This window comes from Salvelinus fontinalis, chromosome 16, assembly GCF_029448725.1.
Source record: "Salvelinus fontinalis isolate EN_2023a chromosome 16, ASM2944872v1, whole genome shotgun sequence".
NCBI lineage: Eukaryota > Metazoa > Chordata > Actinopteri > Salmoniformes > Salmonidae > Salvelinus > Salvelinus fontinalis.
Genome location: NC_074680.1, coordinates 13,119,197 through 13,137,165, shown reverse-complemented (window position 1 = coordinate 13,137,165; position 17,969 = coordinate 13,119,197).

The following is a 17,969-nucleotide window of genomic DNA, read 5'->3' as shown; positions in this document are numbered from 1 at the left end:
GTGGACGCAAGTTCGCCTTCTAAATAAATCGAGTTGTGCCTGTTATTCACACGCGTATGTGTCCTCTCATTGGCTAGAATGTTCCCATCTGATTGGGCCTCTTGCATATTTGCCGAAATGTATTTCCACTTTAAGAGAGGTCACTCGACTATCTTGCCAATATAATAGAACATCTTTGGTTCTCAGACAGTGGTCTGGCTACCTAGGTAACTATTCTTGGGATGGCTGCAGAAAGGCTCATATCAGCGGTTTCTGACTACCCAGAATTATACAACTCAACTTTGACTTCATATAGAGACCCGGTAAAAAAATTAGACGCATGGAAGGCTGTGGGTAAACATTTGGGACTGAAAGGTATGATATGATTAGCTAACAACGTTAGCATGCATTTTGGCTAACTAACGTTAGATAGCTAGCGCTAGCACGAGTTTAACTTGTCAATGTTCTCACTAACGTTAGTTATTAAGTATGACATCTGACTATTGAATAGATTGCAAACAACATTCAGACCGGCCTCGCTAGCGGGTAACCTCCGGGTATAGCTAGCTAACGTTACTGTTTTGCCTGGTTAGTTTCAGTTGTTTGTAAAAAAAAATGTGCAACTGTTCTTCTTTATTTTTCTGTTAATTAAATGTGTTTAGTTAGTTACATTGTATTAAATAGTATGCTGCGTGCCTATGTCAATATACCGTGGAGAGTAGCTAGTTAACATGCATTGTGGCAGTGTGTCACGATTTGTTTACTTGTTAGCTAGCTAGCTCATTAGCTCACCATCAAATGTAAACAATGAATGGAGCAAAAATGCATTACATTTATATATGTAAAAATCTCATGATTTATATCATTCGATAGGCTATGGTTATCAGCTGTGCAACGTTTGAATTCTGGAGTCAGTTTTTTGGATGCCACAGGGATGCTGGCCCATGTTGACTCCAATGAATCCCACAGTTGACTCCAATGAATCCCACAGTTGTGTCAAGTTGTCTGGATGTCATTTGGGTGGTGGACCATTCTTGATACACACAGGAAACTAAGTGTGAATAACCCAGCAGTGTTGCAGTTTGTTACAAACCGGTGCACCTACTACCATACCCCGTTCAAAGACACTTAAATGTTTTGTCTTGCCCATCCACCCTCTGAATGGCACACATACACAATCCATGTCTCAAGGCTTAAAACATAATATTTAACCTGTCTCCTCCCCTTAATCTACACTGATTGACGTGGATTTAACAAGTGACATCAATAAGGGATCATAGCATTCACCTGGTCAGTATTTCATGAATAGAGCAGGTGTCCTTAATGTTTTGTACACTCAGTGTGTGCTGCTGCTACTCAGATAATAAACAATCTTGATTGCCTAGTCACTTTACCCCTACCTACATGTACATATTACCTCAACTACCTCGTACCCCTGCACATTAACTCCTTGTATATTGCCTCTTTATTTTATTGTTACTATTTCAAAAAATTAAATGTTTACTTTTTAACTGCATTGTTGGGAAAGGGCTCTTAAGTAAGCATTTCACTGTGAAGTCTACACCTGTTGTATTCAGCGCTTGTGATAAATAAGTTGATTTGAATTTAACTCCAATGTTGGCAATATGTCCAAATTGGAGTTCAATATAATGTCAACATTTGAGTGAAATTCTTAGCTATGGTAGTGCACACCTTTTTATCCACTGACTGCATAACTGTACACTTCAGAGAATGGGGACCTTAACGCATCCATAGCTCTATGCTTTTTTTGAGAGTGGTTACACCTACACTAGCCCTTGATCATGACTCTATTCCATTACACATAAGTCATTGGACAAAGGCGTCTTCTGTAGGGGAATCTGACCATTAAAACACGTCGCTTGCGGTACAGTATTGGAAGCGTAAGGGAGAAAGCAGAATGCCGCCTAGAATTTGAGCGTTATACCTACACCATCCCTCAGCTTTAGCCTTTACCAAACTAGGCCGAAGTGGCGTGTTTCCATTGAGCCAAACAATAGACTCAGTGTTGTGTTTCCACTAACCAAATATGTAGACTAGGGGGTGACCAAATTGGAAGACTAAATGTGTGTGAACACAGCTCATCAAAATGACCATGTCATAAACCATTTATTACACTGTTATAGCCACAAAGAAAAGTAAAAAACGGATTACTGTCAGATGCTAACTTGCATGTCCTCCTTTTTTTGTTCCAGAGGAAGATGCCCGAAAGAAATGGAGAAATCTGAGGGATGTGTTTACAAGGAAAGTGAAAGCAGATCGGATTCGTGGTGGCAAAGGGAAGGCCCTCAAAAAATGGCGATACAGTGAATTAATGGCATTTCTGATCCCATACATACAGCGTGGTAGAGGCACTGGCGGCAACAATAGCACAGAGGAGTTTGATGATGGAAAAGATGACACAACTAGCAACTCTGATGTCCTGATTGATCTTGATGGAAGTGTGGTTGATACCAAGATGTCACCACCTTTGGACAACGACTTGCATGAGATGACATGGAAAGATTCTTGGCAAACAGCTGGACAGGGAGACAATGAGGATGAGATGTTTTTCATGAGCCTTCTCCCTCACCTCAAGCGGTTACCTTACCAGAAAAAGTGTGCAATTAAGCTGAAATTCCACCAACTTCTCCATGATGCTGAATTTGAGGACGCAGATTAGTGAATCTATATTTTGTCTCAAGGATTTGGGACTTTCTTAGGACAGAACATTTTGATGGAAATGCACACACATCTTAAAAATTTCTGAGTTTGAGCCCACCGATGATGTTTCAGTGTGGTAGTGATGGACGGGAGAGGGCTGTAGTTTAACGATAACCGAACTGAGCTAGAAACAATTTTTTGTTTTACATTTTCTGTAGCCTAATATTTGTGGAGAGGGCTGCTGTAAACATATAGACCCTTTTTTACATTATATACATACATACATACATACATACAGTGGCTTGCGGAAGTATTCATCCCCTTGGCATTTTTCCTATTTGGTTGCCTTACAACCTGGAATTAAAATAGATTTTTCGGGGGTTTGTATCGTTTGATTTACACAACATGTCTACCACTTTGAAAATGCAAAATATTTTTTTGTGTGAAATAATACAAAAAAACAGAACTTGAGCATGTATAACTATTCACCCCCTAAAGTCAATACTTTGTAGAGCCACCTTTTGCAGGAATTATAGCTGCAAGTCTCCTGAGTATGTTTCTAGAAGCTTGGCACATCTAGCCACTATGATGTTTGCCCATTCTTCAAGGCAAAACTGCTCCAGCTCCTTCAAGTTGGATGGGTTTCACTGTGTACAGCAATCTTTAAGTCATACAACAAATTCTCAATTGGATTGAGGTCTGGGCTTTGACTAGGCCATTCCAAGACATTTAAATGTTAAACCACTCAAGTGTTGCTTCAGCAGTATGCTTAGGGTCATTGTCTTGCTGGAAGGTGAACCTCCGTCCCAGTCTTAAATCTCTGGAAGACTGAAACAGGTTTCCCTCAAGAATTTCCCTGTATTTAGCGCTATCAACATTCCTTCAATTCTGACCAGTTTCCCAGTCCCTGCCGAATAAAAACATCCCCACAGCATGATGCTGTCACCACCATGCTTCACTGTGGGGATGTTCTCGGGGTGATGAGAGGTGTTGGGTTTGCGCCAGACATAGCGTTTTCCTTGATGGCCAAAAAGATAAATTGTTGTCTCATCTGACCAGAGTACCTTCTTCCATATCTTTAGGGAGTCTCCCACATGCCTTTTGGCGAACACCAAACATGTTTGTCTTTTTTTCTTTAAGCAATTGCTTTTTTTCTGGCCACTCTTCTGTAAAGCCCAGCTCTGTGGACTGTACGGCTTAAAGTGGTCCTATGGACAGATATTCCAATCTCTGCTGTGGAGCTTTGCAGCTTCTTCAGGATTATATTTGGTGTCTTTATTGCCTCTGATTAATGCCCTCCTTGCCTGGTCTGTGAGTTTTGGTGGGCGGCCCTCTCCTGGCAGGTTTGTTGTGGTGCCATATTCTTTACATTTTTTAATATTGGATTTAATGGTGCTCAGTGGGATGTTCAAAGTTTCAAGTATTTTTTTAAATAACCCAACCCTGATCTGTACTTATCCACAACTTTGTCCCTGACCTGTTTGGAGAGCTCCCTGGTCTTCATGGTGGCGCTTGCTTGGTGGTGTGCCTTGCTTAGTGGTGTTGCAGACTCTGGGGCCTTTCAGAACAGGTGTATATATACTGAGATCATGTGACAGATCATGTGACACTTAGATTGCACACAGGTAGACTTTATTTAACATTGTGTGACTTCTGAAGGTAATTAGTTACACCAGATCTTATTTAGGAGCTTCATAGCAAAGGGGGTGAATACATATGCACGCACCACTTTTCTGTGTATTATTTTTTTGAATTTTTACCTCACCAATTTGGACGATATTGTGTCTGTCCGTTACATGAAATCCAAATAAAAATCTATTTAAATTACAGGTTGTAATGCAACAAAATAGGAAAAATGCCAAAGGGGATGAATACTTTTGCAAGGCACTATACATACATACATACATACACACTCACTCACGGGCAAAAGTTTTAGAACACCTACTATATATATATATATACACAACCGTTCAAAAGTTTGGGGTCACTTAGAAATGTCCTTGTTTTTGAAAGAAAAGCAAAAAAAATTGTCCATTAAAAATAACATCAAATTGATCCGAAATACAGTGTAGACATTGTTAATGTTGTAAATGAGTATTGTAGCTGGGAACGGATGATTTTTAATGGAATATGTACGTAGGCGTACAGAGGCCCATTATTAGCAACCATCACTGCTGTGTTCCAATGGCACGTTGTGTTAGCTAATCCAAGTGTATCATTTTAAAAGGCTAATTGATCATTAGAAAACCCTTTTGCAATTATGTTAGCACAGCTGAAAACTGTTGTCCTGATAAAAGAAGCAATAAAACTGGCCTTCTTTAAACTAGTTGAGTATCTGAAGCATCAGCATTTGTGGGTTTGATTACAGGCTCAAAATGGCCAGAAACAAAGACCTTTCTTCTGAAACTCGTCAGTCTAGTCTAGTCTTGTTCTGAGAAATGAAGGCAATTCCATGTGAGAAATTGTCAAGAAACTGAAGATCTCATACAACACTGTGTACTACTCCCTTCACAGAACAGCGCAAACTTGCTCTAACCAGAATAGAAAGAGTGGGAGGCCCCTGTGCACAACTGAGCAAGAGTACAAGTACATTAGAGTGTCTAGTTTGAGAAACAGACGCCTCACAAGTCCTCAACTGGCAGCTTCATTAAATAATACCCGCAAAACACCAGTCTCAACGTCAACAGTGAGGAGGCGACTCCGGGATGCCGGCCTTCTAGGCAGAGTTGCAAAGAAAAAGCCATATCTCAGACTGGCCAATAAAAATAAAATATTAAAATGGGCAAAAGAACACAGACACTAGTCGCCTCTTTGTGCACTGGGGCCTCCCACTCCTCTTTCTATTCTGGTTAGAGCAAGTTTGCTCTGTTCTGTGATGGGAGTAGTATGAGATGGGTGGGAGTAGTTGGGAGTAGTTTCAGAAGAAAGGTCTTTGTTTCTGGCCATTTTGAGCCTGTAATCGAACCCACAAATGCTGATGCTCCAGATACTCAACTAGTCTAAAGAAGGCTAGTTTTAATGCGTCTTTAATCAGCACAACAGTTTTCAGCTGTGTTAACATAATTGCAAAAGGGTTTTCTAATGATCAATTAGCTTTTTAAATGATAAACTTGGATTAGCTAACACAACGTGCCATTGGAACACAGGAGTGATGGTTGCTGATAATGGGCCTCTGTACACCTATGTGCATATTCCATTAAAGAAATCTGCTGTTTCCAGCTATAATAGTAATTTAAAACATGAATAATGTTTACACTGTATTTCTGATCAATTTGATGTTATTCTAATGGACAAAAAATTAGCTTTTCTTTCAAAAACAAGGACATTTCTAAGTGACCCCAAACTTTTGAACGGTTGTTTATATACATGCATACATACTACCGGTCAAAAGTTCTAGAACACCTACTCATTCGAGGATTTTTCTTTATTTAGAATATTTTCTAAATTGTAGAATAATGAAGACATCAAAACTATGATGATTTTGAATCATGTAGTAACCAAAAAAGTGTTAAACAAATATGTTATATTTGAGATTCTTCAAATAGCCACCCTTTGCCTTCATGACAGCTTTGCACACTTGGAACTCTCTCAACCAGCTTCATGTGGTAGTCACCTGGAATACATTTCAATTAACAAGTGTGCCTTCTTGAAAGTTAATTTGTGGAATGTTTTTCCTTCTTAATGTGCTTGAGCCAATCAGTTGTGTTGTGACAAGGTATGGGGGTATACAGAAGATAGCCTTATTTGGTAAAATACCTAGTCCATATTATGGCAAGAACAGCTCAAATAAGCAAAGAGAACGACAGTCCATCATTACTTTAAGACATGAAGGTCAGTCAATATGGAACAGTTCAAGAACTTTGAAAGTTTCTTCAAGTGCAGTTGCAAAAACCATCAAGCGCTGTGATGAAATTGGCTCTCATGAGGACCACCACAGGAACTGAAGACCCATAGTTACTTCTGCTGCAGAGGATACGTTTATTAGAGTTACCAGCATCAGAAATTGCAGCCCAAATAAATGCTTCACAGAGTTGAATGTTCAAGACACATCTCAACACCAACTGTTAAGAGGAGACTGTGTATATCAGGCCTTCATTGTCGAATTGCTGCAAAGAAACCACTACTAAAGGACATCAATAAGAATAGTAGACTTGCTTGGGCCAAGAAACACGAGCAATGGACATTAGACAGTTGGAAATATGTCCTTTGGTCTGGAGTCCAAATTGGAGATTTTTGGTTCCAACCGCTGTGTCTTTGTGAGATGCGGTGTGGGTGAATGGATGATCTCTGCGTGTGTATTTCCCACCATAAAGCATGGAGGAGGAGGTGTTATGGTACGGGGGTGCTTTGCTGGTGACACTGTCTGTGTGATTTATTTATAATTCAAGGCACACTTAACCAGCATTGCTATCACAGCATTCTGCAGCGATACGCCATCCCATCTGGTTTGGGCTTAGTTGGACTATCATTTGTTTTTCAACAGGACAATGACCCAACACACCTCCAGGCTGTGTAAGGGTTATTTTACCAAGAAGGAGAGTGATGGAGTGCTGCATCAGATGATCTTGCCTCCACAATCCCCCGACCTCAACCAAATTGAGATGGTTTGGGATGAGTCGGACCACAGAGTGAAGGAAAAGCAACCCGGGTGAAGCTGGTTGAGAGAATGCCAAGAGTGTGCAAAGCTGTCATCAAGGTTAAAGGGTGGCTATTTTGAAGAATCTCAAGTATAAAATCTATTTTGATTTGTTTTTACACTTCTTTTGGTTACTACATGATTCCATATGTGTTATTTCATAATTTTGATGTCTTCACTATTATTCTACAATGTAGAAAATAGTAAAAATAAAGAAAAACCCTTGAATGAGTAGGTGTTCTAAAGCTTTTGACCGTGTGTGTGTGTGTGTGTGTGTGTGTGTGTGTGTGTGTGTGTGTGTGTGTGTGTGTGTGTGTGTGTGTGTGTGTGTATATATATTATATATATCGTTCAGAAGACTTAAATGTTTATAACTTAGAATTTTATTTGTAAAAAAAGATTACTTGCATATTAACATGTATTTTTTTAACCGTAACGGTCTATAGTTGGTGCACCTTATGTTCTTTCCTCTGGTCACGTTCATCTTTGATAGTCCTACAGGTAAGCATTTAGTTCACTCCTGTAATACTCTAGTCTGATTTGCAACTGAATTATTATTTTTTTGTTGAGTAAATGTTCTCCAAGCTAGTGTAATGGCACAGTGGTTTGTCTTTTTGTCAATTGATCTGTTTTTGTTTTTCAACTTTGAAGTTGTATATTTCTTTGATGGTTTTTAGACCTTTTGTTTTAGCTTAATAAAAGTTGTGGTTAAATGCTGCACCATCCTTTCAGTTTCGTACATCTGAAATTCTGCTGCTGTCACGTTCTGACTTTAGTTCCTTTGTTTTGTTTTTTGTTTTAGTATGGTCAGGGCGTGAGTTGGGTGGGTTGTCTATGTTAGTTTGACTATGATTTTCTATTTCTGTGTTTGGCCTGATATGGTTCTCAATCAGAGGCAGCTGTCAATCGTTGTCCCTGATTGGGAACCATATTTAGGTAGCCTGTTTTCTGTTGGGTTTTGTGGGTGGTTATTTTCAGTCTTTGTGTGTCTGCACCAGACAGAACTGTTTTCGGTTGTTTCTTTGTTATTTTGTTATTCAGTGTTCTGTTTTTTGATGATTATTAAACATCATGAACACTTACCACGCTGCACCTTGGTCCTCACCTTCTTCCACCGACGACAGCCGTTACAGCTGCATTCATTTCACTATGGCATTGATGCTGTAATTTTAAGCAAGTTAATTGCATTTGCTATATTCAAGTTTGACATTGCATTCAGATCACACTGTATAATTACACATTTGTAGGGGCACATTACCTGGTCCTGTCCAGTGGTAGGCCTGATCACCGACAATGATGAGATGGTCTATAGGGAGGAGGTCAGAGAACTGGCAGTGTGGTTCCGGGACAACAACCTCTCCCTCAATGTGAGCAAGACAAAGGAGCTGATTGTGGACTACAAGAAAAGGCAGGCCGACCAGGCCCCCATTAACATCGACGGGGCTGAAGTGGAGCGGGTAGAGAGTTTCAAGTTCCTTGGTGTCCACATCACCAACGAACTATCATGGTCCAAACATACCAAGAGAGTTGTGAAGAGGGCACGACAAAACCTCAGGAGACGGAAAAGATTTGGCATGGGTCCCCAGATCCTCAAAAGGTTCTACAGCTGCACCATCGAGAGCATCCTGACCGGTTGCATCACCGCCTGGTATGGCAATTGCTCGGCATCTGACATTAAGGCGCTACAGTGGGTAGTGCGAATGGCCCAGTACACTGGGGCCAAGCTTCCTGCCATCCAGGACCTATACAATAGGCAGTGTCAGAGGAAAACCCATAAAATTGTCAGAGACTCCAGTCACCCAAGTCATAGACTGTTTTCTCTGCTACAGCACGGCAAGTGGTACCGGAGCGCCAAGTCTAGGACCAAAAAGCTCCTCAACAGCTTCTACCCTCAAGCCATAAGACTGCTGTACAATTAATACAATCGCCACCGGACAATTTACATTGACCCCTCCTTCCTTTTTGTACACTGCTGCTACGCGCTGTTTATTATCTATACATAGTCACTTCACCCCCACCTACATGTACAAATTACCTGAACTAACCTCTACCCCCGCACACTGACTCGTTACCGGTGCACCCTGTATATAGCAGTGTTATTCTTATTCTTATTGTGTTAATTTTTATTATTACTTTTTAAATTAGTCTACCTGGTAAATATTTTCTGCACTAAGGGTTGTCTTCAGACTGGGCCATCTTGTCCTCCACTTCCCCATACATCTAAAACCACCCAAGTCAGCTTTGACTTGGCGGTTTTAGATGGCGGCCAGTGGCTCTGTTTCAGCGATACGGATTGAGAAGCTGTTGCGAAGACTTCTTTGAAAGTGCTCTTCATCTGACATTGGTTCAAATTAAATGTGCAGCTGCAAATTACATTTTCTGCACCTCTCCTCAGCTCGCCCTTTCAAGGAAAGAGATAAGGAGACCTCACACTTGTTACAATAGTGTAATCAAAGCTCACAAAATGCATGTATCAACCTTCAAACAAACCATTCCCGTACGCAATCAGTGGGGACATTGATTGTTAGTAGTTGCAGCATCCCTTTTAAAGCCAATTTAGCTTGATCAGAAAATGTGGTCGGAGGCTCGGTACGGAGGGTGTGACGCACAGGGTTGGGTTGGATACTTTCTAAATGTAATCCGTTTCAGTTACTAGTTACCTGTCCCAAATTGTAATCAGTAACGTAAGTTTTGGATTACCCAAGCTCAGTAATGTAATCTGTTTACATTCAGTTACTTTGAGATTACTTTCCCCTTAAGGGGCATTAGAAGACAAAAATGTATGTTACCAATTGAATGACTATCTATTGCAGTATAAATTAAAGTTTATATAGCTGCATATATGGATGTAAAATGTTGCTTTATGGGTTGGTTACGTAGGCTTCTTCTAACCCATCGCTTTCTACTACATATAATGTGATTAAATTATATCTTTACATTAATATATATAATTTATAAATCCAAAAATGGATGTAGCAACTACAGATCGCCCCTTTAAAACTTCTTGTCAAAATGGGGGCGCTGTTTCCACTTTGGAAAAAATCGTGCCCAAATTAAACTGCCTCGTACTCTATTCTAGATCGTACAATATGCATATTATTATTACTATTGGATAAAAAACACTCTCAAGTTTCTAAAACTGTTTGAATTATATCTGTGAGTAAAACAGAACTCATTTGCCTCCCGGGTGGCGCAGTGGTCTAGGGCACTGCATCGCGCCACCAGAGTCTCTGGGTTCGCGCCCAGGCTCTGTCGCAGCCGGCCGCGACCGGGAGGTCCGTGGGGCGACGCACAATTGGGCTAGCGTCGTCCGGGTTAGGGAGGGTTTGGCCGGTAGGGATATCCTTGTCTCATTGCGCTCCAGCGACTCCTGTGGCGGGCCGGGCGCAGTGCGCGCTAACCAAGGGGGCCAGGTGCACGGTGTTTCCTCCGACACATTGGTGCGGCTGGCTTCCGGGTTGGAGGCGCGCTGTGCTAAGAAGCAGTGCGGCTTGGTTGGGTTGTGCTTCGGAGGACGCATGGCTTTCGACCTTCGTCTCTCCCGAGCCCGTACGGGAGTTGTAGCGATGAGACAAGATAGTAATTACTAGCGATTGGATACCACAAAAATTGGGGTGAAAAGGGGATAAAAAAAAACAAAAAAAAAAAACAACTCATTTGGCAGCAAACTTCCAGACAGGAAGTGAAAAATCTGAAAACGATGCTCTGTTCCAGGGCCTGCCTATTCAATTGCCTAATTTCTATGGTTTGCATGCACTGCATACGCCTTCCACTAGATGTCAACAGGCAGTGGAAAGTGGAATGGGGTGTCTAGCTTGATCTGAGGTCGAACAAGAGCTCTTGGAATGACGTGACCACAATTTCCTGGACATCGACATTGGCTTCTGAAAAGCGTTCGGTATACACGGTAGATATCTCCGGCTCTGATTTTATTTGATAGATGTGATAAAAACATCATAAAGTAGTTTTTTTCAACCAAGTTGTATCAGTTTATTCAACGTTTATTGCGAGTTTTGGAATTTTCCTTTCTTTGCGTCAGGAGAATTTGGGCATGTTCGTGCCACATGGCTAGCTAAGGTTGCTAATTCGACAGGAGAAGAGGACATTCTAAAACCAAACAACGATTTATTCTGGACCTAGGACTCCTTGTACAAGATTCTGATGGAAGCTCAACAAAAGTAAGAACAATTTATGATGTTATTTTGTATTTCTGTGGAAAATGTTTAGTCCTATTCTCCGCCCTTTTAGCGGGCGCTGTCTCACAATAACGCAAGCTGTATGGCGGCAGGGTAGCCTAGTGGTTAGAGCGTTGGATTAGTAACCGAAAGGTTGCAAGTTCAAATCCCTGAGCTGACAAGGTACAAATCTGTCGTTCTGCCCCTGAACAGGCAGTTAACCCACTGTTCCTATGCCGTCATTGAAAATAAGAATTTGTTCTTAACTGACTTGCCTAGTTAAATAAAGGTAAAATAAATAAAATGTCGTACTAAAGTTATTTTTAAAAATCTAACACAGCGGTTGCATTAAGAACCAGTGTATCTTTCATTTGCTGTACAACATGTATTTTTGAGTAAAGTGTATGATGAGTTCTTTGATTAGATTAGGTGACTGTCCAAAATATCTCCGGAGAATTTTGTGCATTTTGGCTACGTACTCACAATGTAAAACCACGATTTGTACCTCTAAATATGCACATTTTCGAACAAAACATATATGTATTGTGTAACATGATGTTATAAGACTGTCATCTGATGAAGTTGGTCAAGGTTAGTGATTAATTTTATATCTTTTGCTGGTGTTTGCGAATGCTATCTTTGCGGTGAATAAATGCGGTTGTGTGTTTGGCTATTGTGGTAAGCTAATATTATGCTATATTGTGTTTTCGCTGTAAAACACTTAAAAAATCTGAAATATTGGCTGGATTCACAAGATGTTTATCTTTCATTTGCTGTACACCATGTATTTTTCATAAATGTTTTATGATGAGTATTTAGGTATTTCACGTTGCTCTCTGTAATTATTCTGGCTGCTTTGGTGATATTTTTGATGGTAGCTGCAATGTAAAACTATGATTTATACCTCAAATATGCACATTTTCGAACAAAACATACATTTATTGTATAACATGTTATAAGACTGTCATCTGATGAAGTTGTTTCTTGGTTAGTGACTAATTATATCTCTATTTGGTCGGTTTTGTGATAGCTACCTATGCGGTAGAAAAATTGTGAAAATATGCGGTTGAGTCTTTTGCTATTGTGGTTAGCTAATAGAAATACATATTGTGTTTTCGCTGTAAAACATTTAAAAAATCGGAAATGATAGCTGGATTCACATCAGATGTTTATCTTTCATTTGCTGTATTGGACTTGTGATTTCATGAAAATTATATTATATGATATCCCTGTTGCGTTAGGCTAGGCTATGCTAGTCAGCTTTTTTGATGAGGATGCTCCCGGATCCGGGATGGGTAGCAATGAAAGGTTTTAAGTCTATCAAATGTGTGCGAGTTTGAGCATGTGTCCATTATGGATGTGGATGTATTGTTTTTATCAGCATGAATTAGATTGAGCAATAAAACCCCACTTTTATTCCATAGGCTGGGATCTGCACTATGCAGCTGTTGCAAGAGCATATTTTTCACTGGCTGTCCACTGGTTTTAAAAACAATGATTGATAGGCAGCTTAAACTTCTTGAATTCAACTATTTTTGGGTTCAGATACACATTCAGATTTGTGAACAGCCATCCACAACAACCACAATCCGTAAGGCGCAAATAGCTAAATGAGAGTGCAGCCGTGTGATTCACATCAATGGGCTATTTAGATATCAATAATAAGTTATATCCGTATCGCCGTAGACTACACCACTGCTGTCATCTTCACCTCAAAGCGTTTATTCAAGTTGGATAATTTTTTAATGCTGACAGCAGTCCCACCATTGGAAGACATAGATTGGACTGTAGCCTATGAAAGCCTATTCCTGCTCTTTTCCTGCAATCCATCAAACACATTTAGTGTGTCATCATAGTGGTCTCTGAAAACAACCTCTCACTCAACGTCAGAATAACGAAGGAGATGATCGTGGACTTCAGGAAACAGCAAAGGGTGCACCCTTGTATCTACATCAACGGAACCATAGTGGAGAAGGTAGAAAGCTTCAAGTTCCTTGGCGAACACATCACTGGCAAACTGAAATGGACCACCCACACAGACAGTATGGTGAAGGTGCAACAGAGCCTCTTCAACCTCAGGAGGCTAAATAAATTTGTCTTGTCACCTAAAACCCTCACAAACCTTTACCGATGCACAATTGAAAGCATCCTGTCGGGCTGTATCACCGCCTGGTACGGCAACTGCACCGCCCGCAATCGCAAGGTCTCCAGAGGGGGGTGCGGTCTGCCCAACGCATTACCGGGGGCAAACTACCCGCCCTCCAGGACACCTACAGCACCCGATGTCACAGGAAGGCCAAAAAGATCATCAAGGACATCAACCACCCGAGCCAATGCCTGTTCACCCCACTATCATCCAGAAGGCGAGGCCGATACAGGTGCATCAAAGCTGGGACCAAGAGACTGAAAAATAGAAGCTATCTCAAGGCCATCACTGTTAAACAGCAATCACTAGCACATTAGAGGCTGCTGCCGACAGGCATAGACTAGAAATCGCTGGCCACTTTAAGGAATGGAACACTAGTCACTTTAAAAAAAAATTACATATCTGGCATTACTCATCTCATATGTATATTCTGTATTCTATACTATTCTACGGTATCTTAGTCACTTAATGTTTACAAATGGCATTACTCATCTCATATGTGTATATACTGTTTTCTATACTATTCAACGGTATCTCATTCACTTAATAATGTTTACATATCTTGCATTACTCATCTCATATGTATAAAAGTTGAGCATTTTGCCATGTCCTTTTAGTCTGTTTTGCCCTGTAGTCGCTGCCATTTTGGAAGCCTTTGTTAAGGCCTCTAGAAGGGCAAGCAATATAAAACACCAAATATTCATTAATATGCTATAATTTGTAAACACTTTATTTAGCAGCCAACCTGCTTGCACTATTCCCTTGTAATGACAGTAAAATACTGTGAAATACAAACCCCTCCCCTCAATGATTTCAGAGCCCCACCTGTTTTGAGCCCCATCTGTTAAGGCCCAAAAATATTTATTGCCTGTTCTGCATGTTATTTTTGCATTAGAATTTTTGTTACATTGTTTGCAAACTGATATGTGACATGTATTCACACATCAGTTTTCATGACATCACCGCAAAATCTACGAATAGAGCTAAAAAATTTAAGCCCCTTGGGTGATGCCATCGAGTTACATTAGAAGTGCCCATCCAAGAAGGCTCAAGGTCATTGGCCACAGATAAAATAACATCAAATCACGTTATATCTACCGTAGCTTTGATTGGAATGATCTTGTCAACATCATAATTTCTAAATCTTAGCTAGCAAGCTAGCAGTCATCATCATGAAACAAGTTGACAAACTACTGGCAAATCCTTTTCAATCCTTGGCATATGAAGAGAAATTATATATAAATGTATCAGTATTCATTGGCAATTGGACATAAACATTACACAACAAGTTGGAAATCGCAAATTCAACAATGAGTGGTTTGGAAGGAATCAGTGGCGAACTGCAAGTGTTGCAAAGCAACCAGTAGCCTGCTATTCAGTGGAGTGGGTGTGTTGTCCAAGTCTGGATTTAAAGGTCTATTTTCCAAGCTTAAAAGGATAAACTTTTAACACAGTGGGCCATTAAAGGTAGAATACATTTGCCATGCTGTCAATCCAGCATGACTTCTGCCGTGTTGAAAACAACTGTAAACTCGGAATTGGGAAATCTCAGACATCAGTGAGTTCAAGGCAACTGGGAACTCTGGAAAAAAAAATTGCTCTGACTGGGAAACTGTCATCCAATTCGTAATTCCAAGTCGGGAACTCTGGCCTCTTTCTAGAGCTCTGACGTGAAGATCACTGACGTCATGATTCAAACTAGTTTTTTTTTTGTTTGAGTTTCCCAGTTCTTTTGAAAGCACCATAAATCAAGAGAATGCCAGACTTTGAAGACGAAATTTGCCCACGAAGGACTGCCGCACCACCTTCCTGTTCAAGTGAGCACAGCACAACAAGTCCAGAAATGTATTGTATGCTGCTGCATAAATTATGTAACTTGCCTGTAACAGGGAGATATGTATACTGTAGCTAAGAAAGTATTACTAAGTGTATGTTGTGTAGTAAGATGTTAGTAGCCCATGTGCCTCACCCTAATCATTTGGTCTATTTACCCCTCTTAATTTTGCCTACTGTTCTGACTTGGTGGTGCACATGTAGCCTATAGCCTGTTTCAGAGAAATGTAATCATTGAATATTGTAAGAACTTTCTTTGTCTGCTTATATGCCTCTATTTATCCCAGGGTTCTGACTTGGTGTACAGGGAGAATACTGTAAGAACTGCCCATATTCTGAATTCTGTCACTGTACATTTCAAAAGTGCTGAAAATCGTTATATTGACATTATCTGTCCTAGCTAGCTCATTGTCTTAATAGAAATTACAGATAGCCTCTAATGCCATAGTTTGTACATCTCAATTGTCAGTAGAAACCACATTTATTTAGGCAAGTCAGCCATATCAGCTATGTTTAAAAATAATAATAAATGCACTAAATTAGGCTGAATTTACCTTTTCGCTGCCAGACAAGGCTCCACTGATAGCCAGGTGTAACAGTTTGTGGGCACCGTTTGTCACCGTTATAATGCAATTATTGTATTGTGTTGTGGCTTTGCTGGCATGCGTCAAAAAAATAAATATTTGAGTTTGCCCCACCAGGGTTTACATGCTAAAATCGCCACTGATTATTGTAGGTGTACTGCAATATGAAATACAGAATTTTAGTTGCCACTGAGCTAGCTGCCTGTAAGCTACTGTCAAATTCACCCATTTTCAGTGTATATATAGATGTCCTAGCCTACCTCTTTAGGTAACAAATTCAATGCAGTTTAGCCTATATTTAGTTAATGAATGATGGGTTAAATATGCATAAGTTTCTAACGTTTAACCTGTCTTCACTCTTGCACAATACGCACCTGCTCTCTGATGGCCTCTCTCCTTAGCTCTTGTGGTGTCATGCCCTGACATGAGAGAGCCTTTTTATGTCTCTATTTGGTTTGGTCAGGGTGTGATATGGGGTGGGCATTCTATGTTTTTGTTTTCTATGATTTTGTATTTCTATGTTTTGGCCGGGTATGGTTCTCAATCAGGGACAGCTGTCTATCGTTGTCTCTGATTGGGAACCATACTTAGGTAGCCCTTTCCCCTCCTTTCAGTGTGGGAAGTTAACTTTGTGGCACATAGCCCTTAAGCATCACGGTTGTTTTGGATTGTTTATTGTTTTTGTCGGCGTCATTCCTAATAAAAGGAATATGTACGCTTACCACGCTGCGCTTTGGTCCACTTCTTACGACGGCCGTGACATGTGGAGTCCCAGAAAAAATTGGACAAGAATAGCTTGTTAAAAAAAAGTTTGAATTACTTATCCTAATAGACTATTGGAAGAGGGAAGCAAGCTTGCTCTTCTCTGCTGAATGTTAAAAACGGCAACCAAAATAACTCGCGGGGAGTTTTAAATAAGAGAGAACGAGCGATGGCGATAGTCTATAGGGAGTTATTTATTCAAACCCATAACCATGAAATCTGTCTGAAGAGAAGTGAACGCCGTCTGCATATTATTGTAGTAGTATAATATTGCTATGATGAAGATGAGCAAAACGAAACGTGCTCAATTTAACTGTTGAGAGCAAGGACAGAATGAAGCAACAAAGAGGAGGTATGCACGTCGCACAAGATTAGGGGAAATACTATGAAAGGTAGGCCTACTAATTAGATAAATGTAAAATAGGCCTTGTTTATTTTTTTGTACCAGCTCATCCCAATAAAAGATGGTCTGGAACTTAAATATAAACAATGGATATTGGCTGGCGGCCATGGTCCTGTTTCTTTATGACTTTTGCGCTAGTTTATCTACACTGACCAAAAATATAAATGCAACATGTAAAGTGTGGTCCCATGTTTAATGAGCTGAAATAAAATATCCCAGAAATGTTCCATATGCACAAAAAGCTTATTTCCTAAAATTTGTTTACATCCCAGTTAGTGTGCGTTTCTCCTTATGACACACCTGACAGGTGTGTCATATCAAGAATCTGATTAAACAGCATGGTCATTACACAGGTGCGCCTTGTGCTGGGGACAGTAAAGGACCACACTAAAATGTGCAGTTTTGTCACACAACACAATGCCACAGACATCTCAAGTTGAGGGAGCATGCAATTGGCATGCTGACTGCAGGAATGTCCACCAGAGCTGTTGCCAGATAATTGAATGTTAATCTCTCGACCAGAAGCCACCTCCAAAGTCGTTTTAGAGACTTTGGTAGTATGTCCAACCGGCCTCACAACCGCAGACCACATGTATAGCATTGTGTGGGCGAGAGGTTTGCTGATGTCAACATTGTGAACAGAGTGCCTCACCTGATTGGGAGTCCCATAGGGCGGCGCACAATTTGCTCAGTATCGTCCGGGTTTGGCCGGTGTAGGCCATCATTCTTAACTGACTTGCCTAGTTAAATAAAGGTTAAATAAAAATGTAAAGTCATGTGTCAGTCATGT